Source organism: Phyllobates terribilis, unplaced genomic scaffold, assembly GCF_046119375.1.
Source record: "Phyllobates terribilis strain yellow unplaced genomic scaffold, ASM4611937v1 Scaffold_9__5_contigs__length_417890890, whole genome shotgun sequence".
In the NCBI taxonomy this organism is placed as follows: Eukaryota; Metazoa; Chordata; class Amphibia; order Anura; family Dendrobatidae; genus Phyllobates; species Phyllobates terribilis.
Window position 1 is genome coordinate 300,639,052 of NW_027362769.1, and position 26,912 is coordinate 300,665,963.

The window sequence follows — 26,912 nt, forward strand, 5'->3', positions numbered from 1 at the left end:
GTTCTCGATACAGCTTCTGTCGCATTCTGCAAATTTGTCATGGTCCTTTTCGAGAATGCTCTTCAAAAAATACTCGGTTTCTTAATTGCCATGACTGAGAGCGACATTTTATTCAATGCTTCTGCTGTGCTTGGAATGGAACTGAAGCTCAATGTTGTTTTGCGCAATTAACCACTTGAAATTATCGATTAGTGACTAAATCTTCCCTGGCTTTCCCGTCCTCACCAGCTTGTGGTGCTGTGTCTTAGTTGGTTAAAGCGCCTGTCTAGTAAACAGGAGATCCTGAATTCAAATCTCAGCATTACCTTCTTTTCATCTTCTCAGTGTGAAGCTTTCTATCCTCATTGTGGGACAACATCAAATTGACCTTTGCTAAGTCTCTGTGATAGTGCAATAGTGGGAGTAAGAATCTGCTATAAGTGCTAAAGAGGAAGAAACATGGAATCAAGCATGAGAAAAGTAAAACCAGTGGATTTTATTTTACTATTTTGAAATGCCTCCTCCTTACGTATCTGACTCTCTAAGCAAAGTTTGATAGCAGCCTTCTTGAATGGTAGAAGATTTAAACTTTCATGTTTGAAGAATTCATTGCTTGGGCAGAAAATAAAACCTTGAGCTGGAAAATTAAAAGAATCATAAAAGAAATAGGACAGATTGAATTCAAAGCCATGCATGTATAGCTCAATCGCTTAACTGCATTGTTAATGTATCATCTTAACTACACAGCCAACTTGCCTGCATGAACATGTAGAAACCAGACGATAGGACTATAGCAGCTTTCTTGAAAGAGAAAAGAATCAACTTTCATGCTTGAAGTATACACCATTTTGACAAAAAATGAAAACCAATCTTGTCAAAGGGAAAGAAGCAGATTATACCGACAAGGATGGGATTCGAACCCATGCATGAAGAGCACAATGGATTAGCAGTCCATCGCCTTAAACACTCGGCCACTTCGTCTACATGACCAAGTTTAAATTAGGAGGTAAGATCTCATGAGGATTTTAAGCTGTCAGGGTGTTTTTGCTGAAGATTGTATAAAGGCTTTTGGCAGTGTGGCCTCATCTCATCTCCTAGAGTATCTATTGTCTAAAGTTAGATTAGGACAAACCTTATCAGAAATGAACCAGTGCAAAGGGTTTTAATAGCAACTTATCAATCATTCCTAATTGTTTCTACTTTTGGCACTGCAGTGGCATTCTTTCAATCTTTCTATTCTGTCTCATGAATGGGAAGCAAAACAAGTCCCAATTTCCAGCTGTGATAAAAGATGGATCATTTAATTATGGAACTTCAAATCCCAAGCCCTTGTTCTCGATACAGCTTCTGTCGCATTCTGCAAATTTGTCATGGTCCTTTTCGAGAATGCTCTTCAAAAAATACTCGGTTTCTTAATTGCCATGACTGAGAGCGACATTTTATTCAATGCTTCTGCTGTGCTTGGAATGGAACTGAAGCTCAATGTTGTTTTGCGCAATTAACCACTTGAAATTATCGATTAGTGACTAAATCTTCCCTGGCTTTCCCGTCCTCACCAGCTTGTGGTGCTGTGTCTTAGTTGGTTAAAGCGCCTGTCTAGTAAACAGGAGATCCTGAATTCAAATCTCAGCATTACCTTCTTTTCATCTTCTCAGTGTGAAGCTTTCTATCCTCATTGTGGGACAACATCAAATTGACCTTTGCTAAGTCTCTGTGATAGTGCAATAGTGGGAGTAAGAATCTGCTATAAGTGCTAAAGAGGAAGAAATATGGAATCAAGCATGAAAAAAGTAAAACCAGTGGATTTTATTTTACTATTTTGAAATGCCTCCTCCTTACGTATCTGACTCTCTAAGCAAAGTTTGATAGCAGCCTTCTTGAATGGTAGAAGATTTAAACTTTCATGTTTGAAGAATTCATTGCTTGGGCAGAAAATAAAACCTTGAGCTGGAAACTTAAAAGAATCAGAAAAGAAATAGGACAGATTGAATTCAAAGCCATGCATGCATAGCTCAATCTCTTAACTGCATTGTTAATGTATCATCTTAACTACGCAGCCAACTTGCCTGCATGAACATGTAGAAACCAGACGATAGTACTATAGCAGCTTTCTTGAAAGAGAAAAGAATCAACTTTCATGCTTGAAGTATACACCATTATGCCTAAAAATGAAAGCCAATCTTGTCAAAGGGAAAGACGCAGATTATAACGATGAGGATGGGATTCGAACCCATGCATGCAGAGCACAATGGATTAGCAGTCCATCGCCTTAACCACTCGGCCACCTCGTCTACATGACCAAGTTAAAATTAGGAGGTAAGATCTCATGAGGATTTTAAGCTGTCAGGGTGTTTTTGCTGAAAATTGTATGAAGGCTTTTGGCAGTGTGGCCTCATCTCATCTCCTAGAGTATCTATTGTCTAAAGTTAGATTAGGACAAACCTTATCAGAAATGAACCAGTGCAAAGGGTTTTAATAGCAACTTATCAATCATTCCTAATTGTTTCTACTTTTGGCACTGCAGTGGCATTCTTTCAATCTGTCTATTCTGTCTCATGACTGGGAAGCAAAACAAGTCCCAATTTCCAGCTGTGATAAAAGATGGATCATTTAATTATGGAACTTCAAATCCCAAGCCCTTGTTCTCGATACAGCTTCTGTCGCATTCTGCAAATTTGTCATGGCCCTTTTCGAGAATGCTCTTCAAAAAATACTCGGTTTCTTAATTGCCATGACTGAGAGCGACATCTTATTCAATGCTTCTGCTGTGCGTGGAATGGAACTGAAGCTCAATGTTGTTTTGCTCAATTAACCACTTGAAATTATCGATTAGTGACTAAATCTTCCCTGGCTTTCCTGTCCTCACCAGCTTGTGGTGCTGTGTCTTAGTTGGTTAAAGCGCCTGTCTAGTAAACAGGAGATCCTGAGTTCAAATCTCAGCAGTGCCTTCTTTTCATCTTCTCAGTATGAAGCTTTCTATCCTCATAGTGGGACAACATCAAATTGGCCTTTGCTAAGTCTCTGTGATAGTGCAATAGTGGGAGTAAGAATCTGCTATAAGTGCTAAAGAGGAAGAAAGATGGAATCAAGCATGAAAAAAGTAAAGCCAGTGGATTTTATTTTACTATTTTGAAATGCCTCCTCCTTACGTATCTGACTCTCTAAGCAAAGTTTGATAGCAGCCTTCTTGAATGGTAGAAGATTTAAACTTTCATGTTTGAAGATTTCATTGCTTGGGCAGAAAATAAAACCTTGAGCTGGAAACTTAAAAGAATCAGAAAAGAAATAGGAGAGATTGAATTCAAAGACATGCATGCATAGCTCAATCTCTTAACTGCATTGCTAATGTATCATCTTAACTACGCAGCCAACTTGCTTGCATGAACATGTAGAAACCAGACGATAGTACTATAGCAGCTTTCTTGAAAGAGAAAAGAATCAACTTTCATGCTTGAAGTATACACCATTTTGCCTAAAAATGAAAGCCAATCTTGTCAAAGGGAAAGACGCAGATTATACCGACGAGGATGGGATTCGAACCCATGCATGCAGAGCACAATGGATTAGCAGTCCATCGCCTTAACCACTCGGCCACCTCGTCTACATGACCAAGTTAAATTTAGGAGGTAAGATCTCATGAGGATTTTAAGCTGTCAGGGTGTTTTTGCTGAAAATTGTATAAAGGCTTTTGGCAGTGTGGCCTCATCTCATCTCCTAGAGTATCTATTGTCTAAAGTTAGATTAGGACAAACCTTATCAGAAATGAACCAGTGCAAAGGGTTTTAATAGCAACTTATCAATCATTCCTAATTGTTTCTACTTTTGGCACTGCAGTGGCATTCTTTCAATCTGTCTATTCTGTCTCATGACTGGGAAGCAAAACAAGTCCCAATTTCCAGCTGTGATAAAAGATGGATCATTTAATTATGGAACTTCAAATCCCAAACCCTTGTTCTCGATACAGCTTCTGTCGCATTCTGCAAATTTGTCATGGCCCTTTTCGAGAATGCTCTTCAAAAAATACTCGGTTTCTTAATTGCCATGACTGAGAGCGACATCTTATTCAATGCTTCTGCTGTGCGTGGAATGGAACTGAAGCTCAATGTTGTTTTGCTCAATTAACCACTTGAAATTATCGATTAGTGACTAAATCTTCCCTGGCTTTCCCGTCCTCACCAGCTTGTGGTGCTGTGGCTTAGTTGGTTAAAGCGCCTGTCTAGTAAACAGGAGATCCTGAGTTCAAATCTCAGCAGTGCCTTCTTTTCATCTTCTCAGTATGAAGCTTTCTATCCTCATAGTGGGACAACATCAAATTGGCCTTTGCTAAGTCTCTGTGATAGTGCAATAGTGGGAGTAAGAATCTGCTATAAGTGCTAAAGAGGAAGAAACATGGAATCAAGCATGAGAAAAGTAAAACCAGTGGATTTTATTTTACTATTTTGAAATGCCTCCTCCTTACGTATCTGACTCTCTAAGCAAAGTTTGATAGCAGCCTTCTTGAATGGTAGAAGATTTAAACTTTCATGTTTGAAGAATTCATTGCTTGGGCAGAAAATAAAACCTTGAGCTGGAAAATTAAAAGAATCATAAAAGAAATAGGACAGATTGAATTCAAAGCCATGCATGCATAGCTCAATCTCTTAACTGCATTGTTAATGTATCATCTTAACTACACAGCCAACTTGCCTGCATGAACATGTAGAAACCAGACGATAGGACTATAGCAGCTTTCTTGAAAGAGAAAAGAATCAACTTTCATGCTTGAAGTATACACCATTTTGACAAAAAATGAAAACCAATCTTGTCAAAGGGAAAGAAGCAGATTATACCGACAAGGATGGGATTCGAACCCATGCATGAAGAGCACAATGGATTAGCAGTCCATCGCCTTAACCACTCGGCCACTTCGTCTACATGACCAAGTTTAAATTAGGAGGTAAGATCTCATGAGGATTTTAAGCTGTCAGGGTGTTTTTGCTGAAGATTGTATAAAGGCTTTTGGCAGTGTGGCCTCATCTCATCTCCTAGAGTATCTATTGTCTAAAGTTAGATTAGGACAAACCTTATCAGAAATGAACCAGTGCAAAGGGTTTTAATAGCAACTTATCAATCATTCCTAATTGTTTCTACTTTTGGCACTGCAGTGGCATTCTTTCAATCTTTCTATTCTGTCTCATGAATGGGAAGCAAAACAAGTCCCAATTTCCAGCTGTGATAAAAGATGGATCATTTAATTATGGAACTTCAAATCCCAAGCCCTTGTTCTCGATACAGCTTCTGTCGCATTCTGCAAATTTGTCATGGTCCTTTTCGAGAATGCTCTTCAAAAAATACTCGGTTTCTTAATTGCCATGACTGAGAGCGACATTTTATTCAATGCTTCTGCTGTGCTTGGAATGGAACTGAAGCTCAATGTTGTTTTGCGCAATTAACCACTTGAAATTATCGATTAGTGACTAAATCTTCCCTGGCTTTCCCGTCCTCACCAGCTTGTGGTGCTGTGTCTTAGTTGGTTAAAGCGCCTGTCTAGTAAACAGGAGATCCTGAATTCAAATCTCAGCATTACCTTCTTTTCATCTTCTCAGTGTGAAGCTTTCTATCCTCATTGTGGGACAACATCAAATTGACCTTTGCTAAGTCTCTGTGATAGTGCAATAGTGGGAGTAAGAATCTGCTATAAGTGCTAAAGAGGAAGAAATATGGAATCAAGCATGAAAAAAGTAAAACCAGTGGATTTTATTTTACTATTTTGAAATGCCTCCTCCTTACGTATCTGACTCTCTAAGCAAAGTTTGATAGCAGCCTTCTTGAATGGTAGAAGATTTAAACTTTCATGTTTGAAGAATTCATTGCTTGGGCAGAAAATAAAACCTTGAGCTGGAAACTTAAAAGAATCAGAAAAGAAATAGGACAGATTGAATTCAAAGCCATGCATGCATAGCTCAATCTCTTAACTGCATTGTTAATGTATCATCTTAACTACGCAGCCAACTTGCCTGCATGAACATGTAGAAACCAGACGATAGTACTATAGCAGCTTTCTTGAAAGAGAAAAGAATCAACTTTCATGCTTGAAGTATACACCATTATGCCTAAAAATGAAAGCCAATCTTGTCAAAGGGAAAGACGCAGATTATAACGATGAGGATGGGATTCGAACCCATGCATGCAGAGCACAATGGATTAGCAGTCCATCGCCTTAACCACTCGGCCACCTCGTCTACATGACCAAGTTAAAATTAGGAGGTAAGATCTCATGAGGATTTTAAGCTGTCAGGGTGTTTTTGCTGAAAATTGTATGAAGGCTTTTGGCAGTGTGGCCTCATCTCATCTCCTAGAGTATCTATTGTCTAAAGTTAGATTAGGACAAACCTTATCAGAAATGAACCAGTGCAAAGGGTTTTAATAGCAACTTATCAATCATTCCTAATTGTTTCTACTTTTGGCACTGCAGTGGCATTCTTTCAATCTGTCTATTCTGTCTCATGACTGGGAAGCAAAACAAGTCCCAATTTCCAGCTGTGATAAAAGATGGATCATTTAATTATGGAACTTCAAATCCCAAGCCCTTGTTCTCGATACAGCTTCTGTCGCATTCTGCAAATTTGTCATGGCCCTTTTCGAGAATGCTCTTCAAAAAATACTCGGTTTCTTAATTGCCATGACTGAGAGCGACATCTTATTCAATGCTTCTGCTGTGCGTGGAATGGAACTGAAGCTCAATGTTGTTTTGCTCAATTAACCACTTGAAATTATCGATTAGTGACTAAATCTTCCCTGGCTTTCCCGTCCTCACCAGCTTGTGGTGCTGTGGCTTAGTTGGTTAAAGCGCCTGTCTAGTAATCAGGAGATCCTGAGTTCAAATCTCAGCAGTGCCTTCTTTTCATCTTCTCAGTATGAAGCTTTCTATCCTCATAGTGGGACAACATCAAATTGGCCTTTGCTAAGTCTCTGTGATAGTGCAATAGTGGGAGTAAGAATCTGCTATAAGTGCTAAAGAGGAAGAAAGATGGAATCAAGCATGAAAAAAGTAAAACCAGTGGATTTTATTTTACTATTTTGAAATGCCTCCTCCTTACGTATCTGACTCTCTAAGCAAAGTTTGATAGCAGCCTTCTTGAATGGTAGAAGATTTAAACTTTCATGTTTGAAGAATTCATTGCTTGGGCAGAAAATAAAACCTTGAGCTGGAAACTTAAAAGAATCAGAAAAGAAATAGGACAGATTGAATTCAAAGCCATGCATGCATAGCTCAATCTCTTAACTGCATTGTTAATGTATCATCTTAACTACGCAGCCAACTTGCCTGCATGAACATGTAGAAACCAGACGATAGGACTATAGCAGCTTTCTTGAAAGAGAAAAGAATCAACTTTCATGCTTGAAGTATACACCATTTTGACTAAAAATGAAAGCCAATCTTGTCAAAGGGAAAGAAGCAGATTATACTGACAAGGATGGGATTCGAACCCATGCATGAAGAGCACAATGGATTAGCAGTCCATTGCCTTAACCACTCGGCTACCTCGTCTACATGACCAAGTTTAAATTAGGAGGTAAGATCTCATGAGGATTTTAAGCTGTCAGGGTGTTTTTGCTGAAGATTGTATAAAGGCTTTTGGCAGTGTGGCCTCATCTCATCTCCTAGAGTATCTATTGTCTAAAGTTAGATTAGGACAAACCTTATCAGAAATGAACCAGTGCAAAGGGTTTTAATAGCAACTTATCAATCATTCCTAATTGTTTCTACTTTTTTCACTGCAGTGGCATTCTTTCAATCTGTCTATTCTGTCTCATGAATGGGAAGCAAAACAAGTCCCAATTTCCAGCTGTGATAAAAGATGGATCATTTAATTATGGAGCTTCAAATCCCAAGCCCTTGTTCTCGATACAGCTTCTGTCGCATTCTGCAAATTTGTCATGGTCCTTTTCGAGAATGCTCTTCAAAAAATACTCGGTTTCTTAATTGCCATGACTGAGAGCGACATCTTATTCAATGATTCTGCTGTGCGTGGAATGGAACTGAAGCTCAATGTTGTTTTGCTCAATTAACCACTTGAAATTATCGATTAGTGCCTAAATCTTCCCTGGCTTTCCTGTTCTCGCCAGCTTTGGTGCTGTGGCTTAGTTGGTTAAAGCGCATGTCTAGTAAACAGAAGATCCTGAGTTCAAATCTCAGCATTGCCTTCTTTTCATCTTCTCAGTATGAAGCTTTCTATCCTCATAGTGGGACAACATCAAATTGACATTTGCTAAGTCTCTGTGATAGTGCAATAGTGGGAGTAAGAATCTGCTATAAGTGCTAAAGAGGAAGAAAGATGGAATCAAGCATGAAAAAAGTAAAACCAGTGGATTTTATTTTACTATTTTGAAATGCCTCCTCCTTACGTATCTGACTCTCTAAGCAAAGTTTGATAGCAGCCTTCTTGAATGGTAGAAGATTTAAACTTTCATGTTTGAAGAATTCATTGCTTGGGCAGAAAATAAAACCTTGAGCTGGAAACTTAAAAGAATCAGAAAAGAAATAGGACAGATTGAATTCAAAGCCATGCAGGCATAGCTCAATCTCTTAACTGCATTGTTAATGTATCATCTTAACTACGCAGCCAACTTGCCTGCATGAACATGTAGAAACCAGACGATAGTAATATAGCAGCTTTCTTGAAAGAGAAAAGAATCAACTTTCATGCTTGAAGTATACACCATTTTGCCTAAAAATGAAAGCCAATCTTGTCAAAGGGAAAGACGCAGATTATACCGACGAGGATGGGATTCGAACCCATGCATGCAGAGCACAATGGATTAGCAGTCCATCACCTTAACCACTCGGCCACCTCGTCTACATGACCAAGTTAAAATTAGGAGGTAAGATCTCATGAGGATTTTAAGCTGTCAGGCTGTTTTTGCTGAAGATTGTATAAAGGCTTTTGGCAGTGTGGCCTCATCTCATCTCCTAGAGTATCTATTGTCTAAAGTTAGATTAGGACAAACCTTATCAGAAATGAACCAGTGCAAATGGTTTTAATAGCAACTTATCAATCATTCCTAATTGTTTCTACTTTTGGCACTGCAGTGGCATTCTTTCAATCTGTCTATTCTGTCTCATGACTGGGAAGCAAAACAAGTCCCAATTTCCAGCTGTGATAAAAGATGGATCATTTAATTATGGAACTTCAAATCCCAAGCCCTTGTTCTCGATACAGCTTCTGTCGCATTCTGCAAATTTGTCATGGTCCTTTTCGAGAATGCTCTTCAAAAAATACTCGGTTTCTTAATTGCCATGACTGAGAGCGACATCTTATTCAATGATTCTGCTGTGCGTGGAATGGAACTGAAGCTCAATGTTGTTTTGCTCAATTAACCACTTGAAATTATCGATTAGTGCCTAAATCTTCCCTGGCTTTCCTGTTCTCGCCAGCTTGTGGTGCTGTGGCTTAGTTGGTTAAAGCGCCTGTCTAGTAAACAGGAGATCCTGAGTTCAAATCTCAGCATTGCCTTCTTTTCATCTTCTCAGTATGAAGCTTTCTATCCTCATAGTGGGACAACATCAAATTGACCTTTGCTAAGTCTCTGTGATAGTGCAATAGTGAGAGTAAGAATCTGCTATAAGTGCTAAAGAGGAATAAAGATGGAATCAAGCATGAAAAAAGTAAAACCAGTGGATTTTATTTTACTATTTTGAAATGCCTCCTCCTTACGTATCTGACTCTCTAAGCAAAGTTTGATAGCAGCCTTCTTGAATGGTAGAAGATTTAAACTTTCATGTTTGAAGAATTCATTGCTTGGGCAGAAAATAAAACCTTGAGCTGGAAACTTAAAAGAATCAGAAAAGAAATAGGACAGATTGAATTCAAAGCCATGCATGCATAGCTCAATCTCTTAACTGCATTGTTAATGTATCATCTTAACTACGCAGCCAACTTGCCTGCATGAACATGTAGAAACCAGACGATAGGACTATAGCAGCTTTCTTGAAAGAGAAAAGAATCAACTTTCATGCTTGAAGTATACACCATTTTGACTAAAAATGAAAGCCAATCTTGTCAAAGGGAAAGAAGCAGATTATACTGACAAGGATGGGATTCGAACCCATGCATGAAGAGCACAATGGATTAGCAGTCCATTGCCTTAACCACTCGGCTACCTCGTCTACATGACCAAGTTTAAATTAGGAGGTAAGATCTCATGAGGATTTTAAGCTGTCAGGGTGTTTTTGCTGAAGATTGTATAAAGGCTTTTGGCAGTGTGGCCTCATCTCATCTCCTAGAGTATCTATTGTCTAAAGTTAGATTAGGACAAACCTTATCAGAAATGAACCAGTGCAAAGGGTTTTAATAGCAACTTATCAATCATTCCTAATTGTTTCTACTTTTGGCACTGCAGTGGCATTCTTTCAATCTGTCTATTCTGTCTCATGAATGGGAAGCAAAACAAGTCCCAATTTCCAGCTGTGATAAAAGATGGATCATTTAATTATGGAGCTTCAAATCCCAAGCCCTTGTTCTCGATACAGCTTCTGTCGCATTCTGCAAATTTGTCATGGTCCTTTTCGAGAATGCTCTTCAAAAAATACTCGGTTTCTTAATTGCCATGACTGAGAGCGACACCTTATTCAATGATTCTGCTGTGCGTGGAATGGAACTGAAGCTCAATGTTGTTTTGCTCAATTAACCACTTGAAATTATCGATTAGTGCCTAAATCTTCCCTGGCTTTCCTGTTCTCGCCAGCTTGTGGTGCTGTGGCTTAGTTGGTTAAAGCGCCTGTCTAGTAAACAGGAGATCCTGAGTTCAAATCTCAGCATTGCCTTCTTTTCATCTTCTCAGTATGAAGCTTTCTATCCTCATAGTGGGACAACATCAAATTGACCTTTGCTAAGTCTCTGTGATAGTGCAATAGTGGGAGTAAGAATCTGCTATAAGTGCTAAAGAGGAAGAAAGATGGAATCAAGCATGAAAAAAGTAAAACCAGTGGATTTTATTTTACTATTTTGAAATGCCTCCTCCTTACGTATCTGACTCTCTAAGCAAAGTTTGATAGCAGCCTTCTTGAATGGTAGAAGATTTAAACTTTCATGTTTGAAGAATTCATTGCTTGGGCAGAAAATAAAACCTTGAGCTGGAAACTTAAAAGAATCAGAAAAGAAATAGGACAGATGGAATTCAAAGCCATGCATGCATAGCTCAATCTCTTAACTGCATTGTTAATGTATCATCTTAACTACGCAGCCAACTTGCCTGCATGAACATGTAGAAACCAGACGATAGGACTATAGCAGCTTTCTTGAAAGAGAAAAGAATCAACTTTCATGCTTGAAGTATACACCATTTTGACTAAAAATGAAAGCCAATCTTGTCAAAGGGAAAGAAGCAGATTATACTGACAAGGATGGGATTCGAACCCATGCATGAAGAGCACAATGGATTAGCAGTCCATTGCCTTAACCACTCGGCTACCTCGTCTACATGACCAAGTTTAAATTAGGAGGTAAGATCTCATGAGGATTTTAAGCTGTCAGGGTGTTTTTGCTGAAGATTGTATAAAGGCTTTTGGCAGTGTGGCCTCATCTCATCTCCTAGAGTATCTATTGTCTAAAGTTAGATTAGGACAAACCTTATCAGAAATGAACCAGTGCAAAGGGTTTTAATAGCAACTTATCAATCATTCCTAATTGTTTCTACTTTTGGCACTGCAGTGGCATTCTTTCAATCTGTCTATTCTGTCTCATGAATGGGAAGCAAAACAAGTCCCAATTTCCAGCTGTGATAAAAGATGGATCATTTAATTATGGAGCTTCAAATCCCAAGCCCTTGTTCTCGATACAGCTTCTGTCGCATTCTGCAAATTTGTCATGGTCCTTTTCGAGAATGCTCTTCAAAAAATACTCGGTTTCTTAATTGCCATGACTGAGAGCGACATCTTATTCAATGATTCTGCTGTGCGTGGAATGGAACTGAAGCTCAATGTTGTTTTGCTCAATTAACCACTTGAAATTATCGATTAGTGCCTAAATCTTCCCTGGCTTTCCTGTTCTCGCCAGCTTTGGTGCTGTGGCTTAGTTGGTTAAAGCGCCTGTCTAGTAAACAGAAGATCCTGAGTTCAAATCTCAGCATTGCCTTCTTTTCATCTTCTCAGTATGAAGCTTTCTATCCTCATAGTGGGACAACATCAAATTGACCTTTGCTAAGTCTCTGTGATAGTGTAATAGTGGGAGTAAGAATCTGCTATAAGTGCTAAAGAGGAAGAAAGATGGAATCAAGCATGAAAAAAGTAAAACCAGTGGATTTTATTTTACTATTTTGAAATGCCTCCTCCTTACGTATCTGACTCTCTAAGCAAAGTTTGATAGCAGCCTTCTTGAATGGTAGAAGATTTAAACTTTCATGTTTGAAGAATTCATTGCTTGGGCAGAAAATAAAACCTTGAGCTGGAAACTTAAAAGAATCAGAAAAGAAATAGGACAGATTGAATTCAAAGCCATGCATGCATAGCTCAATCTCTTAACTGCATTGTTAATGTATCATCTTAACTACGCAGGCAACTTGCCTGCATGAACATGTAGAAACCAGACGATAGTAATATAGCAGCTTTCTTGAAAGAGAAAAGAATCAACTTTCATGCTTGAAGTATACACCATTTTGCCTAAAAATGAAAGCCAATCTTGTCAAAGGGAAAGACGCAGATTATACCGACGAGGATGGGATTCGAACCCATGCATGCAGAGCACAATGGATTAGCAGTCCATCACCTTAACCACTCGGCCACCTCGTCTAAATGACCAAGTTAAAATTAGGAGGTAAGATCTCATGAGGATTTTAAGCTGTCAGGCTGTTTTTGCTGAAGATTGTATAAAGGCTTTTGGCAGTGTGGCCTCATCTCATCTCCTAGAGTATCTATTGTCTAAAGTTAGATTAGGACAAACCTTATCAGAAATGAACCAGTGCAAAGGGTTTTAATAGCAACTTATCAATCATTCCTAATTGTTTCTACTTTTGGCACTGCAGTGGCATTCTTTCAATCTGTCTATTCTGTCTCATGAATGGGAAGCAAAACAAGTCCCAATTTCCAGCTGTGATAAAAGATGGATCATTTAATTATGGAGCTTCAAATCCCAAGCCCTTGTTCTCGATACAGCTTCTGTCGCATTCTGCAAATTTGTCATGGTCCTTTTCGAGAATGCTCTTCAAAAAATACTCGGTTTCTTAATTGCCATGACTGAGAGCGACATCTTATTCAATGATTCTGCTGTGCGTGGAATGGAACTGAAGCTCAATGTTGTTTTGCTCAATTAACCACTTGAAATTATCGATTAGTGCCTAAATCTTCCCTGGCTTTCCTGTTCTCGCCAGCTTTGGTGCTGTGGCTTAGTTGGTTAAAGCGCCTGTCTAGTAAACAGAAGATCCTGAGTTCAAATCTCAGCATTGCCTTCTTTTCATCTTCTCAGTATGAAGCTTTCTATCCTCATAGTGGGACAACATCAAATTGACCTTTGCTAAGTCTCTGTGATAGTGTAATAGTGGGAGTAAGAATCTGCTATAAGTGCTAAAGAGGAAGAAAGATGGAATCAAGCATGAAAAAAGTAAAACCAGTGGAGTTTATTTTACTATTTTGAAATGCCTCCTCCTTACGTATCTGACTCTCTAAGCAAAGTTTGATAGCAGCCTTCTTGAATGGTAGAAGATTTAAACTTTCATGTTTGAAGAATTCATTGCTTGGGCAGAAAATAAAACCTTGAGCTGGAAACTTAAAAGAATCAGAAAAGAAATAGGACAGATTGAATTCAAAGCCATGCATGCATAGCTCAATCTCTTAACTGCATTGTTAATGTATCATCTTAACTACGCAGGCAACTTGCCTGCATGAACATGTAGAAACCAGACGATAGTAATATAGCAGCTTTCTTGAAAGAGAAAAGAATCAACTTTCATGCTTGAAGTATACACCATTTTGCCTAAAAATGAAAGCCAATCTTGTCAAAGGGAAAGACGCAGATTATACCGACGAGGATGGGATTCGAACCCATGCATGCAGAGCACAATGGATTAGCAGTCCATCACCTTAACCACTCGGCCACCTCGTCTACATGACCAAGTTAAAATTAGGAGGTAAGATCTCATGAGGATTTTAAGCTGTCAGGCTGTTTTTGCTGAAGATTGTATAAAGGCTTTTGGCAGTGTGGCCTCATCTCATCTCCTAGAGTATCTATTGTCTAAAGTTAGATTAGGACAAACCTTATCAGAAATGAACCAGTGCAAAGGGTTTTAATAGCAACTTATCAATCATTCCTAATTGTTTCTACTTTTGGCACTGCAGTGGCATTCTTTCAATCTGTCTATTCTGTCTCATGACTGGGAAGCAAAACAAGTCCCAATTTCCAGCTGTGATAAAAGATGGATCATTTAATTATGGAACTTCAAATCCCAAGCCCTTGTTCTCGATACAGCTTCTGTCGCATTCTGCAAATTTGTCATGGTCCTTTTCGAGAATGCTCTTCAAAAAATACTCGGTTTCTTAATTGCCATGACTGAGAGCGACATCTTATTCAATGATTCTGCTGTGCGTGGAATGGAACTGAAGCTCAATGTTGTTTTGCTCAATTAACCACTTGAAATTATCGATTAGTGCCTAAATCTTCCCTGGCTTTCCTGTTCTCGCCAGCTTGTGGTGCTGTGGCTTAGTTGGTTAAAGCGCCTGTCTAGTAAACAGGAGATCCTGAGTTCAAATCTCAGCATTGCCTTCTTTTCATCTTCTCAGTATGAAGCTTTCTATCCTCATAGTGGGACAACATCAAATTGACCTTTGCTAAGTCTCTGTGATAGTGCAATAGTGGGAGTAAGAATCTGCTATAAGTGCTAAAGAGGAAGAAAGATGGAATCAAGCATGAAAAAAGTAAAACCAGTGGATTTTATTTTACTATTTTGAAATGCCTCCTCCTTACGTATCTGACTCTCTAAGCAAAGTTTGATAGCAGCCTTCTTGAATGGTAGAAGATTTAAACTTTCATGTTTGAAGAATTCATTGCTTGGGCAGAAAATAAAACCTTGAGCTGGAAACTTAAAAGAATCAGAAAAGAAATAGGACAGATTGAATTCAAAGCCATGCATTCATAGCTCAATCTCTTAACTGCATTGTTAATGTATCATCTTAACTACGCAGCCAACTTGCCTGCATGAACATGTAGAAACCAGACGATAGTAATATAGCAGCTTTCTTGAAAGAGAAAAGAATCAACTTTCATGCTTGAAGTATACACCATTTTGCCTAAAAATGAAAGCCAATCTTGTCAAAGGGAAAGACGCAGATTATACCGACGAGGATGGGATTCGAACCCATGCATGCAGAGCACAATGGATTAGCAGTCCATCACCTTAACCACTCGGCCACCTCGTCTACATGACCAAGTTAAAATTAGGAGGTAAGATCTCATGAGGATTTTAAGCTGTCAGGCTGTTTTTGCTGAAGATTGTATAAAGGCTTTTGGCAGCGTGGCCTCATCTCATCTCCTAGAGTATCTATTGTCTAAAGTTAGATTAGGACAAACCTTATCAGAAATGAACCAGTGCAAAGGGTTTTAATAGCAACTTATCAATCATTCCTAATTGTTTCTACTTTTGGCACTGCAGTGGCATTCTTTCAATCTGTCTATTCTGTCTCATGACTGGGAAGCAAAACAAGTCCCAATTTCCAGCTGTGATAAAAGATGGATCATTTAATTATGGAACTTCAAATCCCAAGCCCTTGTTCTCGATACAGCTTCTGTCGCATTCTGCAAATTTGTCATGGTCCTTTTCGAGAATGCTCTTCAAAAAATACTCGGTTTCTTAATTGCTATGACTGAGAGCGACATCTTATTCAATGATTCTGCTGTGCGTGGAATGGAACTGAAGCTCAATGTTGTTTTGCTCAATTAACCACTTGAAATTATCGATTAGTGCCTAAATCTTCCCTGGCTTTCCTGTTCTCGCCAGCTTGTGGTGCTGTGGCTTAGTTGGTTAAAGCGCCTGTCTAGTAAACAGGAGATCCTGAGTTCAAATCTCAGCATTGCCTTCTTTTCATCTTCTCAGTATGAAGCTTTCTATCCTCATAGTGGGACAACATCAAATTGACCTTTGCTAAGTCTCTGTGATAGTGCAATAGTGGGAGTAAGAATCTGCTATAAGTGCTAAAGAGGAAGAAAGATGGAATCAAGCATGAAAAAAGTAAAACCAGTGGATTTTATTTTACTATTTTGAAATGCCTCCTCCTTACGTATCTGACTCTCTAAGCAAAGTTTGATAGCAGCCTTCTTGAATGGTAGAAGATTTAAACTTTCATGTTTGAAGAATTCATTGCTTGGGCAGAAAATAAAACCTTGAGCTGGAAACTTAAAAGAATCAGAAAAGAAATAGGACAGATTGAATTCAAAGCCATGCATTCATAGCTCAATCTCTTAACTGCATTGTTAATGTATCATCTTAACTACGCAGCCAACTTGCCTGCATGAACATGTAGAAACCAGACGATAGTAATATAGCAGCTTTCTTGAAAGAGAAAAGAATCAACTTTCATGCTTGAAGTATACACCATTTTGCCTAAAAATGAAAGCCAATCTTGTCAAAGGGAAAGACGCAGATTATACCGACGAGGATGGGATTCGAACCCATGCATGCAGAGCACAATGGATTAGCAGTCCATCACCTTAACCACTCGGCCACCTCGTCTACATGACCAAGTTAAAATTAGGAGGTAAGATCTCATGAGGATTTTAAGCTGTCAGGCTGTTTTTGCTGAAGATTGTATAAAGGCTTTTGGCAGCGTGGCCTCATCTCATCTCCTAGAGTATCTATTGTCTAAAGTTAGATTAGGACAAACCTTATCAGAAATGAACCAGTGCAAAGGGTTTTAATAGCAACTTATCAATCATTCCTAATTGTTTCTACTTTTGGCACTGCAGTGGCATTCTTTCAATCTGTCTATTCTGTCTCATGACTGGGAAGCAAAACAAGTCCCAATTTCCAGCTGTGATAAAAGATGGATCATTTAATTATGGAACTTCAAATCCCAAGCCCTTGTTCTCGATACAGCTTCTGTCGCATTCTGCAAATTTGTCATGGTCCTTTTCGAGAATGCTCTTCAAAAAATACTCGGTTTCTTAATTGCTATGACTGAGAGCGACATCTTATTCAATGATTCTGCTGTGCGTGGAATGGAACTGAAGCTCAATGTTGTTTTGCTCAATTAACCACTTGAAATTATCGATTAGTGCCTAAATCTTCCCTGGCTTTCCTGTTCTCGCCAGCTTGTGGTGCTGTGGCTTAGTTGGTTAAAGCGCCTGTCTAGTAAACAGGAGATCCTGAGTTCAAATCTCAGCATTGCCTTCTTTTCATCTTCTCAGTATGAAGCTTTCTATCCTCATAGTGGGACAACATCAAATTGACCTTTGCTAAGTCTCTGTGATAGTGCAATAGTGGGAGTAAGAATCTGCTATAAGTGCTAAAGAGGAAGAAAGATGGAATCAAGCATGAAAAAAGTAAAACCAGTGGATTTTATTTTACTATTTTGAAATGCCTCCTCCTTACGTATCTGACTCTCTAAGCAAAGTTTGATAGCAGCCTTCTTGAATGGTAGAAGATTTAAACTTTCATGTTTGAAGAATTCATTGCTTGGGCAGAAAATAAAACCTTGAGCTGGAAACTTAAAAGAATCAGAAAAGAAATAGGACAGATTGAATTCAAAGCCATGCATTCATAGCTCAATCTCTTAACTGCATTGTTAATGTATCATCTTAACTACGCAGCCAACTTGCCTGCATGAACATGTAGAAACCAGACGATAGTAATATAGCAGCTTTCTTGAAAGAGAAAAGAATCAACTTTCATGCTTGAAGTATACACCATTTTGCCTAAAAATGAAAGCCAATCTTGTCAAAGGGAAAGACGCAGATTATACCGACGAGGATGGGATTCGAACCCATGCATGCAGAGCACAATGGATTAGCAGTCCATCACCTTAACCACTCGGCCACCTCGTCTACATGACCAAGTTAAAATTAGGAGGTAAGATCTCATGAGGATTTTAAGCTGTCAGGCTGTTTTTGCTGAAGATTGTATAAAGGCTTTTGGCAGCGTGGCCTCATCTCATCTCCTAGAGTATCTATTGTCTAAAGTTAGATTAGGACAAACCTTATCAGAAATGAACCAGTGCAAAGGGTTTTAATAGCAACTTATCAATCATTCCTAATTGTTTCTACTTTTGGCACTGCAGTGGCATTCTTTCAATCTGTCTATTCTGTCTCATGACTGGGAAGCAAAACAAGTCCCAATTTCCAGCTGTGATAAAAGATGGATCATTTAATTATGGAACTTCAAATCCCAAGCCCTTGTTCTCGATACAGCTTCTGTCGCATTCTGCAAATTTGTCATGGTCCTTTTCGAGAATGCTCTTCAAAAAATACTCGGTTTCTTAATTGCTATGACTGAGAGCGACATCTTATTCAATGATTCTGCTGTGCGTGGAATGGAACTGAAGCTCAATGTTGTTTTGCTCAATTAACCACTTGAAATTATCGATTAGTGCCTAAATCTTCCCTGGCTTTCCTGTTCTCGCCAGCTTGTGGTGCTGTGGCTTAGTTGGTTAAAGCGCCTGTCTAGTAAACAGGAGATCCTGAGTTCAAATCTCAGCATTGCCTTCTTTTCATCTTCTCAGTATGAAGCTTTCTATCCTCATAGTGGGACAACATCAAATTGACCTTTGCTAAGTCTCTGTGATAGTGCAATAGTGAGAGTAAGAATCTGCTATAAGTGCTAAAGAGGAAGAAAGATGGAATCAAGCATGAAAAAAGTAAAACCAGTGGATTTTATTTTACTATTTTGAAATGCCTCCTCCTTACGTATCTGACTCTCTAAGCAAAGTTTGATAGCAGCCTTCTTGAATGGTAGAAGATTTAAACTTTCATGTTTGAAGAATTCATTGCTTGGGCAGAAAATAAAATCTTGAGCTGGAAACTTAAAAGAATCAGAAAAGAAATAGGACAGATTGAATTCAAAGCCATGCATGCATAGCTCAATCTCTTAACTGCATTGTTAATGTATCATCTTAACTACGCAGCCAACTTGCCTGCATGAACATGTAGAAACCAGACGATAGGACTATAGCAGCTTTCTTGAAAGAGAAAAGAATCAACTTTCATGCTTGAAGTATACACCATTTTGACTAAAAATGAAAGCCAATCTTGTCAAAGGGAAAGAAGCAGATTATACTGACAAGGATGGGATTCGAACCCATGCATGCAGAGCACAATGGATTAGCAGTCCATCACCTTAACCACTCGGCCACCTCGTCTACATGACCAAGTTAAAATTAGGAGGTAAGATCTCATGAGGATTTTAAGCTGTCAGGCTGTTTTTGCTGAACATTGTATAAAGGCTTTTGGCAGTGTGGCCTCATCTCATCTCCTAGAGTATCTATTGTCTAAGGTTAGATTAGGTCAAACCTTATCAGAAATGAACCAGTGCAAAGGGTTTTAATAGCAACTTATCAATCATTCCTAGTTGTTTCCACTTTTGGCACTGCAGTGGGATTCTTTCAATCTGTCTATTCTGTCTCATGACTGGGAAGCAAAACAAGTCCCAATTTCCAGCTGTGATAAAAGATGGATCATTTAATTATGGAACTTCAAATCCCAAGCCCTTGTTCTCGATACAGCTTCTGTCGCATTCTGCAAATTTGTCATGGTCCTTTTCGAGAATGCTCTTCAAAAAATACTCGGTTTCTTAATTGCCATGACTGAGAGCGACATCTTATTCAATGATTCTGCTGTGCGTGGAATGGAACTGAAGCTCAATGTTGTTTTGCTCAATTAACCACTTGAAATTATCGATTAGTGACTAATTCTTCCCTGGCTTTCCCGTCCTCACCAGCTTGTGGTGCTGTGTCTTAGTTGGTTAAAGCGCCTGTCTAGTAAACAGGAGATCCTGAGTTCAAATCTCAGCAGTGCCTTCTTTTCATCTTCTCATTATGAAGCTTTCTATCCTCATAGTGGGACAACATCAAATTGGCCTTTGCTAAGTCTCTGTGATAGTGCAATAGTGGGAGTAAGAATCTGCTATAAGTGTTAAAGAGGAAGAAACATGGAATCAAGCATGAGAAAAGTAAAACCAGTGGATTTTATTTTACTATTTTGAAATGCCTCCTCCTTACGTATCTGACTCTCTAAGCAAAGTTTGATAGCAGCCTTCTTGAATGGTAGAAGATTTAAACTTTCATGTTTGAAGAATTCATTGCTTGGGCAGAAAATAAAACCTTGAGCTGGAAAATTAAAAGAATCATAAAAGAAATAGGACAGATTGAATTCAAAGCCATGCATGCATAGCTCAATCTCTTAACTGCATTGTTAATGTATCATCTTAACTACACAGCCAACTTGCCTGCATGAACATGTAGAAACCAGACGATAGGACTATAGCAGCTTTCTTGAAAGAGAAAAGAATCAACTTTCATGCTTGAAGTATACACCATTTTGACTAAAAATAAAAACCAATCTTGTCAAAGGGAAAGAAGCAGATTATACCAACAAGGATGGGATTCGAACCCATGCATGAAGAGCACAATGGATTAGCAGTCCATCGCCTTAACCACTCGGCCACTTCGTCTACATGACCAAGTTTAAATTAGGAGGTAAGATCTCATGAGGATTTTAAGCTGTCAGTGTGTTTTTGCTGAAGATTGTATAAAGGCTTTTGGCAGTGTGGCCTCATCTCATCTCCTAGAGTATCTATTGTCTAAAGTTAGATTAGGACAAACCTTATCAGAAATGAACCAGTGCAAAGGGTTTTAATAGCAACTTATCAATCATTCCTAATTGTTTCTACTTTTGGCACTGCAGTGGCATTCTTTCAATCTTTCTATTCTGTCTCATGAATGGGAAGCAAACCAAGTCCCAATTTCCAGCTGTGATAAAAGATGGATCATTTAATTATGGAACTTCAAATCCCAAGCCCTTGTTCTCGATACAGCTTCTGTCGCATTCTGCAAATTTGTCATGGTCCTTTTCGAGAATGCTCTTCAAAAAATACTCGGTTTCTTAATTGCCATGACTGAGAGCGACATTTTATTCAATGCTTCTGCTGTGCTTGGAATGGAACTGAAGCTCAATGTTGTTTTGCGCAATTAACCACTTGAAATTATCGATTAGTGACTAAATCTTCCCTGGCTTTACCATCCTCACCAGCTTGTGGTGCTGTGTCTTAGTTGGTTAAAGTGCCTGTCTAGTAAACAGGAGATCCTGAGCTCAAATCTCAGCAGTGCCTTCTTTTCATCTTCTCATTATGAAGCTTTCTATCCTCATAGTGGGACAACATCAAATTGGCCTTTGCTAAGTCTCTGTGATAGTGCAATAGTGGGAGTAAGAATCTGCTATAAGTGCTAAAGAGGAAGAAACATGGAATCAAGCATGAGAAAAGTAAAACCAGTGGATTTTATTTTACTATTTTGAAATGCCTCCTCCTTACGTATCTGACTCTCTAAGCAAAGTTTGATAGCAGCCTTCTTGAATGGTAGAAGATTTAAACTTTCATGTTTGAAGAATTCATTGCTTGGGCAGAAAATAAAACCTTGAGCTGGAAAATTAAAAGAATCATAAAAGAAATAGGACAGATTGAATTCAAAGCCATGCATGCATAGCTCAATCTCTTAACTGCATTGTTAATGTATCATCTTAACTACACAGCCAACTTGCCTGCATGAACATGTAGAAACCAGACGATAGGACTATAGCAGCTTTCTTGAAAGAGAAAAGAATCAACTTTCATGCTTGAAGTATACACCATTTTGACTAAAAATGAAAGCCAATCTTGTCAAAGGGAAAGAAGCAGATTATACCAACGAGGATGGGATTCGAACCCATGCATGCATAGCACAATGGATTAGCAGTCCATCGCCTTAACCACTCGGCCACCTCGTCTACATGACAAAATTTAAATTAGGAGGTAAGATCTCATGAGGATTTTAAGCTGTCAGGGTGTTTTTGCTGAAGATTGTATAAAGGCTTTTGGCAGTATGGCCTCATCTCATCTCCTAGAGTATCTATTGTCTAAAGTTAGATTAGGACAAACCTTATCAGAAATGAACCAGTGCAAAGGGTTTTAATAGCAACTTATCAATCATTCCTAATTGTTTCTACTTTTGGCACTGCAGTGGCATTCTTTCAATCTGTCTAATCTGTCTCATGAATGGGAAGCAAAACAAGTCCCAATTTCCAGCTGTGATAAAAGATGGATCATTTAATTATGGAACTTCAAATCCCAAGCCCTTGTTCTCGATACAGCTTCTGTCGCATTCTGCAAATTTGTCATGGTCCTTTTCGAGAATGCTCTTCAAAAAATACTCGGTTTCTTAATTGCCATGACTGAGAGCGACATCTTATTCAATGCTTCTGCTGTGCTTGGAATGGAACTGAAGCTCAATGTTGTTTTGCTCAATTAACCACTTGAAATTATCGATTAGTGACTAATTCTTCCCTGGCTTTCCCGTCCTCACCAGCTTGTGGTGCTGTATCTTAGTTGGTTAAAGCACCTGTCTAGTAAACAGGAGATTCTTAGTTCAAATCTCAGCAGTGCCTTCTTTTCATCTTCTCACTATGAAGCTTTCTATCCTCATAGTGGGACAACATCAAATTGGCCTTTGATAAGTCTCTGTGATAGTGCAATAGTGGGAGTAAGAATCTGCTATAAGTGCTAAAGAGGAAGAAACATAGAATCAAGCATGAGAAAAGTAAAACCAGTGGATTTTATTTTACTATTTTGAAATGCCTCCTCCTTACGTATCTGACTCTCTAAGCAAAGTTTGATAGCAGCCTTCTTGAATGGTAGAAGATTTAAACTTTCATGTTTGAAGAATTCATTGCTTGGGCAGAAAATAAAACCTTGAGCTGGAAACTTAAAAGAATCAGAAAAGAAATAGGAGAGATTGAATTCAAAGCCATGCATGCATAGCTCAATCTCTTAACTGCATTGTTAATGTATCATCTTAACTACGCAGCCAACTTGCCTGCATGAACATGTAGAAACCAGACGATAGGACTATAGCAGCTTTCTTGAAAGAGAAAAGAATCAACTTTCATGCTTGAAGTATACACCATTTTGACAAAAAATGAAAGCCAATCTTGTCAAAGGGAAAGAAGCAGATTATACCGACAAGGATGGGATTCGAACCCATGCATGAAGAGCACAATTGATTAGCAGTCCATCGCCTTAACCACTCGGCCACTTCGTCTACATGACCAAGTTTAAATTAGGAGGTAAGATCTCATGAGGATTTTAAGCTGTCAGGGTGTTTTTGCTGAAGATTGTATAAAGGCTTTTGGCAGTGTGGCCTCATCTTATCTCCTAGAGTATCTATTGTCTAAAGTTAGATTAGGACAAACCTTATCAGAAATGAACCAGTGCAAAGGGTTTTAATAGCAACTTATCAATCATTCCTAATTGTTTCTACTTTTGGCACTGCAGTGGCATTCTTTCAATCTTTCTATTCTGTCTCATGACTGGGAAGCAAAACAAGTCCCAATTTCCAGCTGTGATAAAAGATGGATCATTTAATTATGGAACTTCAAATCCCAAGCCCTTGTTCTCGATACAGCTTCTGTCGCATTCTGCAAATTTGTCATGGTCCTTTTCGAGAATGCTCTTCAAAAAATACTCGGTTTCTTAATTGCCATGACTGAGAGCGACATTTTATTCAATGCTTCTGCTGTGCTTTGAATGGAACTGAAGCTCAATGTTGTTTTGCGCAATTAACCACTTGAAATTATCGATTAGTGACTAAATCTTCCCTGGCTTTCCCGTCCTCACCAGCTTGTGGTGCTGTGTCTTAGTTGGTTAAAGCGCCTGTCTAGTAAACAGGAGATCCTGAGTTCATATCTCAGCATTACCTTCTTTTCATCTTCTCAGTATGAAGCTTTCTATCCTCATAGTGGGACAACATCAAATTGACCTTTGCTAAGTCTCTGTGATAGTGCAATAGTGGGAGTAAGAATCTGCTATAAGTGCTAAAGAGGAAGAAAGATGGAATCAAGCATGAAAAAAGTAAAACCAGTGGATTTTATTTTACTATTTTGAAATGCCTCCTCCTTACGTATCTGACTCTCTAAGCAAAGTTTGATAGCAGCCTTCTTGAATGGTAGAAGATTTAAACTTTCATGTTTGAAGAATTCATTGCTTGGGCAGAAAATAAAACCTTGAGCTGGAAAATTAAAAGAATCATAAAAGAAATAGAACAGATTGAATTCAAAGCCATGCATGCATAGCTCAATCTCTTAACTGCATTGTTAATGTATCATCTTAACTACACAGCCAACTTGCCTGCATGAACATGTAGAAACCAGACGATAGGACTATAGCAGATTTCTTGAAAGAGAAAAGAATCAACTTTCATGCTTGAAGTATACACCATTTTGACAAAAAATGAAAACCAATCTTGTCAAAGGGAAAGAAGCAGATTATACCGACAAGGATGGGATTCGAACCCATGCATGAAGAGCACAATGGATTAGCAGTCCATCGCCTTAACCACTCGGCCACTTCGTCTACATGACCAAGTTCAAATTAGGAGGTAAGATCTCATGAGGATTTTAAGCTGTCAGGGTGTTTTTGCTGAAGATTGTATAAAGGCTTTTGGCAGTGTGGCCTCATCTCATCTCCTAGAGTATCTATTGTCTAAAGTTAGATTAGGACAAACCTTATCAGAAATGAACCAGTGCAAAGGGTTTTAATAGCAACTTATCAATCATTCCTAATTGTTTCTACTTTTGGCACTGCAGTAGCATTCTTTCAATCTTTCTATTCTGTCTCATGAATGGGAAGCAAAACAAGTCCCAATTTCCAGCTGTGATAAAAGATGGATCATTTAATTATGGAACTTCAAATCCCAAGCCCTTGTTCTCGATACAGCTTCTGTCGCATTCTGCAAATTTGTCATGGTCCTTTTCGAGAATGCTCTTCAAAAAATACTCGGTTTCTTAATTGCCATGACTGAGAGCGACATTTTATTCAATGCTTCTGCTGTGCTTGGAATGGAACTGAAGCTCAATGTTGTTTTGCGCAATTAACCACTTGAAATTATCGATTAGTGACTAAATCTTCCCTGGCTTTCCCGTCCTCACCAGCTTGTGGTGCTGTGTCTTAGTTGGTTAAAGCGCCTGTCTAGTAAACAGGAGATCCTGAGTTCAAATCTCAGCAGTGCCTTCTTTTCATCTTCTCACTATGAAGCTTTCTATCCTCAGAGTGGGACAACATCAAATTGGCCTTTGCTAAGTCTCTGTGATAGTGCAATAGTGGGAGTAAGAATCTGCTATAAGTGCTAAAGAGGAAGAAACATGGAATCAAGCATGAAAAATGTAAAACCAGTGGATTTTATTTTACTATTTTGAAATGCCTCCTCCTTACGTATCTGACTCTCTAAGCAAAGTTTGATAGCAGCCTTCTTGAATGGTAGAAGATTTAAACTTTCATGTTTGAAGAATTCATTGCTTGGGCAGAAAATAAAACCTTGAGCTGGAAAATTAAAAGAATCATAAAAGAAATAGGACAGATTGAATTCAAAGCCATGCATGCATAGCTCAATCTCTTAACTGCATTGTTAATGTATCATCTTAACTACGCAGCCAACTTGCCTGCATGAACATGTAGAAACCAGACGATAGGACTATAGCAGCTTTCTTGAAAGAGAAAAGAATCAACTTTCATGCTTGAAGTATACACCATTTTGACTAAAAATGAAAGCCAATCTTGTCAAAGGGAAAGAAGCAGATTATACCGACAAGGATGGGATTCGAACCCATGTATGAAGAGCACAATGGATTAGCAGTCCATTGCCTTAACCACTCGGCTACCTCGTCTACATGACCAAGTTTAAATTAGGAGGTAAGATCTCATGAGGATTTTAAGCTGTCAGGGTGTTTTTGCTGAAGATTGTATAAAGGCTTTTGGCAGTGTGGCCTCATCTCATCTCCTAGAGTATCTATTGTCTAAAGTTAGATTAGGACAAACCTTATCAGAAATGAACCAGTGCAAAGGGTTTTAATAGCAACTTATCAATCATTCCTAATTGTTTCTACTTTTGGCACTGCAGTGGCATTCTTTCAATCTTTCTATTCTGTCTCATGAATGGGAAGCAAAACAAGTCCCAATTTCCAGCTGTGATAAAAGATGGATCATTTAATTATGGAACTTCAAATCCCAAGCCCTTGTTCTCGATACAGCTTCTGTCGCATTCTGCAAATTTGTCATGGTCCTTTTCGAGAATGCTCTTCAAAAAATACTCGGTTTCTTAATTGCCATGACTGAGAGCGACATTTTATTCAATGCTTCTGCTGTGCTTGGAATGGAACTGAAGCTCAATGTTGTTTTGCGCAATTAACCACTTGAAATTATCGATTAGTGACTAAATCTTCCCTGGCTTTCCCATCCTCACCAGCTTGTGGTGCTGTGTCTTAGTTGGTTAAAGCGCCTGTCTAGTAAACAGGAGATCCTGAGTTCAAATCTCAGCATTACCTTCTTTTCATCTTCTCAGTATGAAGCTTTCTATCCTCATAGTGGGACAACATCAAATTGACCTTTGCTAAGTCTCTGTGATAGTGCAATAGTGGGAGTAAGAATCTGCTATAAGTGCTAAAGAGGAAGAAAGATGGAATCAAGCATGAAAAAAGTAAAACCAGTGGATTTTATTTTACTATTTTGAAATGCCTCCTCCTTACGTATCTGACTCTCTAAGCAAAGTTTGATAGCAGCCTTCTTGAATGGTAGAAGATTTAAACTTTCATGTTTGAAGAATTCATTGCTTGGGCAGAAAATAAAACCTTGAGCTGGAAACTTAAAAGAATCAGAAAAGAAATAGGACAGATTGAATTCAAAGCCATGCATGCATAGCTCAATCTCTTAACTGCATTGTTAATGTATCATCT

At 38.7% G+C, this 26,912-nt stretch overlaps 31 non-coding genes across 31 annotated transcripts; 14 read left to right on the forward strand and 17 right to left on the reverse strand.

Annotated features, from left to right (window-relative positions):
- Positions 1-2,188: 2,188 nt before the first annotated feature.
- Positions 2,189-2,270, reverse strand: TRNAS-GCU (transfer RNA serine (anticodon GCU)). The gene has a single exon. It is a non-coding gene; the product is annotated as a tRNA-Ser (tRNA).
- A 583-nt stretch (positions 2,271-2,853) lies between these two features.
- On the forward strand, positions 2,854-2,927 carry TRNAT-AGU (transfer RNA threonine (anticodon AGU)). The gene has a single exon. It is a non-coding gene; the product is annotated as a tRNA-Thr (tRNA).
- A 571-nt stretch (positions 2,928-3,498) lies between these two features.
- On the reverse strand, positions 3,499-3,580 carry TRNAS-GCU (transfer RNA serine (anticodon GCU)). Its single transcript has one exon. It is a non-coding gene; the product is annotated as a tRNA-Ser (tRNA).
- A 583-nt stretch (positions 3,581-4,163) lies between these two features.
- Positions 4,164-4,237, forward strand: TRNAT-AGU (transfer RNA threonine (anticodon AGU)). The gene has a single exon. It is a non-coding gene; the product is annotated as a tRNA-Thr (tRNA).
- A 571-nt stretch (positions 4,238-4,808) lies between these two features.
- Positions 4,809-4,890, reverse strand: TRNAS-GCU (transfer RNA serine (anticodon GCU)). Its single transcript has one exon. It is a non-coding gene; the product is annotated as a tRNA-Ser (tRNA).
- A 1,228-nt stretch (positions 4,891-6,118) lies between these two features.
- Positions 6,119-6,200, reverse strand: TRNAS-GCU (transfer RNA serine (anticodon GCU)). Its single transcript has one exon. It is a non-coding gene; the product is annotated as a tRNA-Ser (tRNA).
- Positions 6,201-6,783: 583 nt separating this feature from the next.
- On the forward strand, positions 6,784-6,857 carry TRNAT-AGU (transfer RNA threonine (anticodon AGU)). The gene has a single exon. It is a non-coding gene; the product is annotated as a tRNA-Thr (tRNA).
- Positions 6,858-7,428: 571 nt separating this feature from the next.
- Positions 7,429-7,510, reverse strand: TRNAS-GCU (transfer RNA serine (anticodon GCU)). Its single transcript has one exon. It is a non-coding gene; the product is annotated as a tRNA-Ser (tRNA).
- A 1,227-nt stretch (positions 7,511-8,737) lies between these two features.
- Positions 8,738-8,819, reverse strand: TRNAS-GCU (transfer RNA serine (anticodon GCU)). The gene has a single exon. It is a non-coding gene; the product is annotated as a tRNA-Ser (tRNA).
- A 583-nt stretch (positions 8,820-9,402) lies between these two features.
- Positions 9,403-9,476, forward strand: TRNAT-AGU (transfer RNA threonine (anticodon AGU)). The gene has a single exon. It is a non-coding gene; the product is annotated as a tRNA-Thr (tRNA).
- Positions 9,477-10,047: 571 nt separating this feature from the next.
- TRNAS-GCU (transfer RNA serine (anticodon GCU)) lies at positions 10,048-10,129 on the reverse strand. Its single transcript has one exon. It is a non-coding gene; the product is annotated as a tRNA-Ser (tRNA).
- A 583-nt stretch (positions 10,130-10,712) lies between these two features.
- On the forward strand, positions 10,713-10,786 carry TRNAT-AGU (transfer RNA threonine (anticodon AGU)). Its single transcript has one exon. It is a non-coding gene; the product is annotated as a tRNA-Thr (tRNA).
- Positions 10,787-11,357: 571 nt separating this feature from the next.
- Positions 11,358-11,439, reverse strand: TRNAS-GCU (transfer RNA serine (anticodon GCU)). The gene has a single exon. It is a non-coding gene; the product is annotated as a tRNA-Ser (tRNA).
- A 582-nt stretch (positions 11,440-12,021) lies between these two features.
- Positions 12,022-12,095, forward strand: TRNAT-AGU (transfer RNA threonine (anticodon AGU)). Its single transcript has one exon. It is a non-coding gene; the product is annotated as a tRNA-Thr (tRNA).
- A 571-nt stretch (positions 12,096-12,666) lies between these two features.
- TRNAS-GCU (transfer RNA serine (anticodon GCU)) lies at positions 12,667-12,748 on the reverse strand. The gene has a single exon. It is a non-coding gene; the product is annotated as a tRNA-Ser (tRNA).
- Positions 12,749-13,330: 582 nt separating this feature from the next.
- TRNAT-AGU (transfer RNA threonine (anticodon AGU)) lies at positions 13,331-13,404 on the forward strand. Its single transcript has one exon. It is a non-coding gene; the product is annotated as a tRNA-Thr (tRNA).
- Positions 13,405-13,975: 571 nt separating this feature from the next.
- Positions 13,976-14,057, reverse strand: TRNAS-GCU (transfer RNA serine (anticodon GCU)). Its single transcript has one exon. It is a non-coding gene; the product is annotated as a tRNA-Ser (tRNA).
- Positions 14,058-14,640: 583 nt separating this feature from the next.
- TRNAT-AGU (transfer RNA threonine (anticodon AGU)) lies at positions 14,641-14,714 on the forward strand. Its single transcript has one exon. It is a non-coding gene; the product is annotated as a tRNA-Thr (tRNA).
- A 571-nt stretch (positions 14,715-15,285) lies between these two features.
- TRNAS-GCU (transfer RNA serine (anticodon GCU)) lies at positions 15,286-15,367 on the reverse strand. The gene has a single exon. It is a non-coding gene; the product is annotated as a tRNA-Ser (tRNA).
- A 583-nt stretch (positions 15,368-15,950) lies between these two features.
- On the forward strand, positions 15,951-16,024 carry TRNAT-AGU (transfer RNA threonine (anticodon AGU)). Its single transcript has one exon. It is a non-coding gene; the product is annotated as a tRNA-Thr (tRNA).
- Positions 16,025-16,595: 571 nt separating this feature from the next.
- On the reverse strand, positions 16,596-16,677 carry TRNAS-GCU (transfer RNA serine (anticodon GCU)). The gene has a single exon. It is a non-coding gene; the product is annotated as a tRNA-Ser (tRNA).
- Positions 16,678-17,260: 583 nt separating this feature from the next.
- TRNAT-AGU (transfer RNA threonine (anticodon AGU)) lies at positions 17,261-17,334 on the forward strand. The gene has a single exon. It is a non-coding gene; the product is annotated as a tRNA-Thr (tRNA).
- Positions 17,335-17,905: 571 nt separating this feature from the next.
- On the reverse strand, positions 17,906-17,987 carry TRNAS-GCU (transfer RNA serine (anticodon GCU)). Its single transcript has one exon. It is a non-coding gene; the product is annotated as a tRNA-Ser (tRNA).
- Positions 17,988-18,570: 583 nt separating this feature from the next.
- Positions 18,571-18,644, forward strand: TRNAT-AGU (transfer RNA threonine (anticodon AGU)). The gene has a single exon. It is a non-coding gene; the product is annotated as a tRNA-Thr (tRNA).
- A 571-nt stretch (positions 18,645-19,215) lies between these two features.
- On the reverse strand, positions 19,216-19,297 carry TRNAS-GCU (transfer RNA serine (anticodon GCU)). Its single transcript has one exon. It is a non-coding gene; the product is annotated as a tRNA-Ser (tRNA).
- A 583-nt stretch (positions 19,298-19,880) lies between these two features.
- TRNAT-AGU (transfer RNA threonine (anticodon AGU)) lies at positions 19,881-19,954 on the forward strand. The gene has a single exon. It is a non-coding gene; the product is annotated as a tRNA-Thr (tRNA).
- A 1,881-nt stretch (positions 19,955-21,835) lies between these two features.
- On the reverse strand, positions 21,836-21,917 carry TRNAS-GCU (transfer RNA serine (anticodon GCU)). Its single transcript has one exon. It is a non-coding gene; the product is annotated as a tRNA-Ser (tRNA).
- Positions 21,918-24,455: 2,538 nt separating this feature from the next.
- TRNAS-GCU (transfer RNA serine (anticodon GCU)) lies at positions 24,456-24,537 on the reverse strand. The gene has a single exon. It is a non-coding gene; the product is annotated as a tRNA-Ser (tRNA).
- Positions 24,538-25,120: 583 nt separating this feature from the next.
- Positions 25,121-25,194, forward strand: TRNAT-AGU (transfer RNA threonine (anticodon AGU)). Its single transcript has one exon. It is a non-coding gene; the product is annotated as a tRNA-Thr (tRNA).
- Positions 25,195-25,765: 571 nt separating this feature from the next.
- On the reverse strand, positions 25,766-25,847 carry TRNAS-GCU (transfer RNA serine (anticodon GCU)). The gene has a single exon. It is a non-coding gene; the product is annotated as a tRNA-Ser (tRNA).
- Positions 25,848-26,430: 583 nt separating this feature from the next.
- TRNAT-AGU (transfer RNA threonine (anticodon AGU)) lies at positions 26,431-26,504 on the forward strand. Its single transcript has one exon. It is a non-coding gene; the product is annotated as a tRNA-Thr (tRNA).
- Positions 26,505-26,912: the final 408 nt, after the last annotated feature.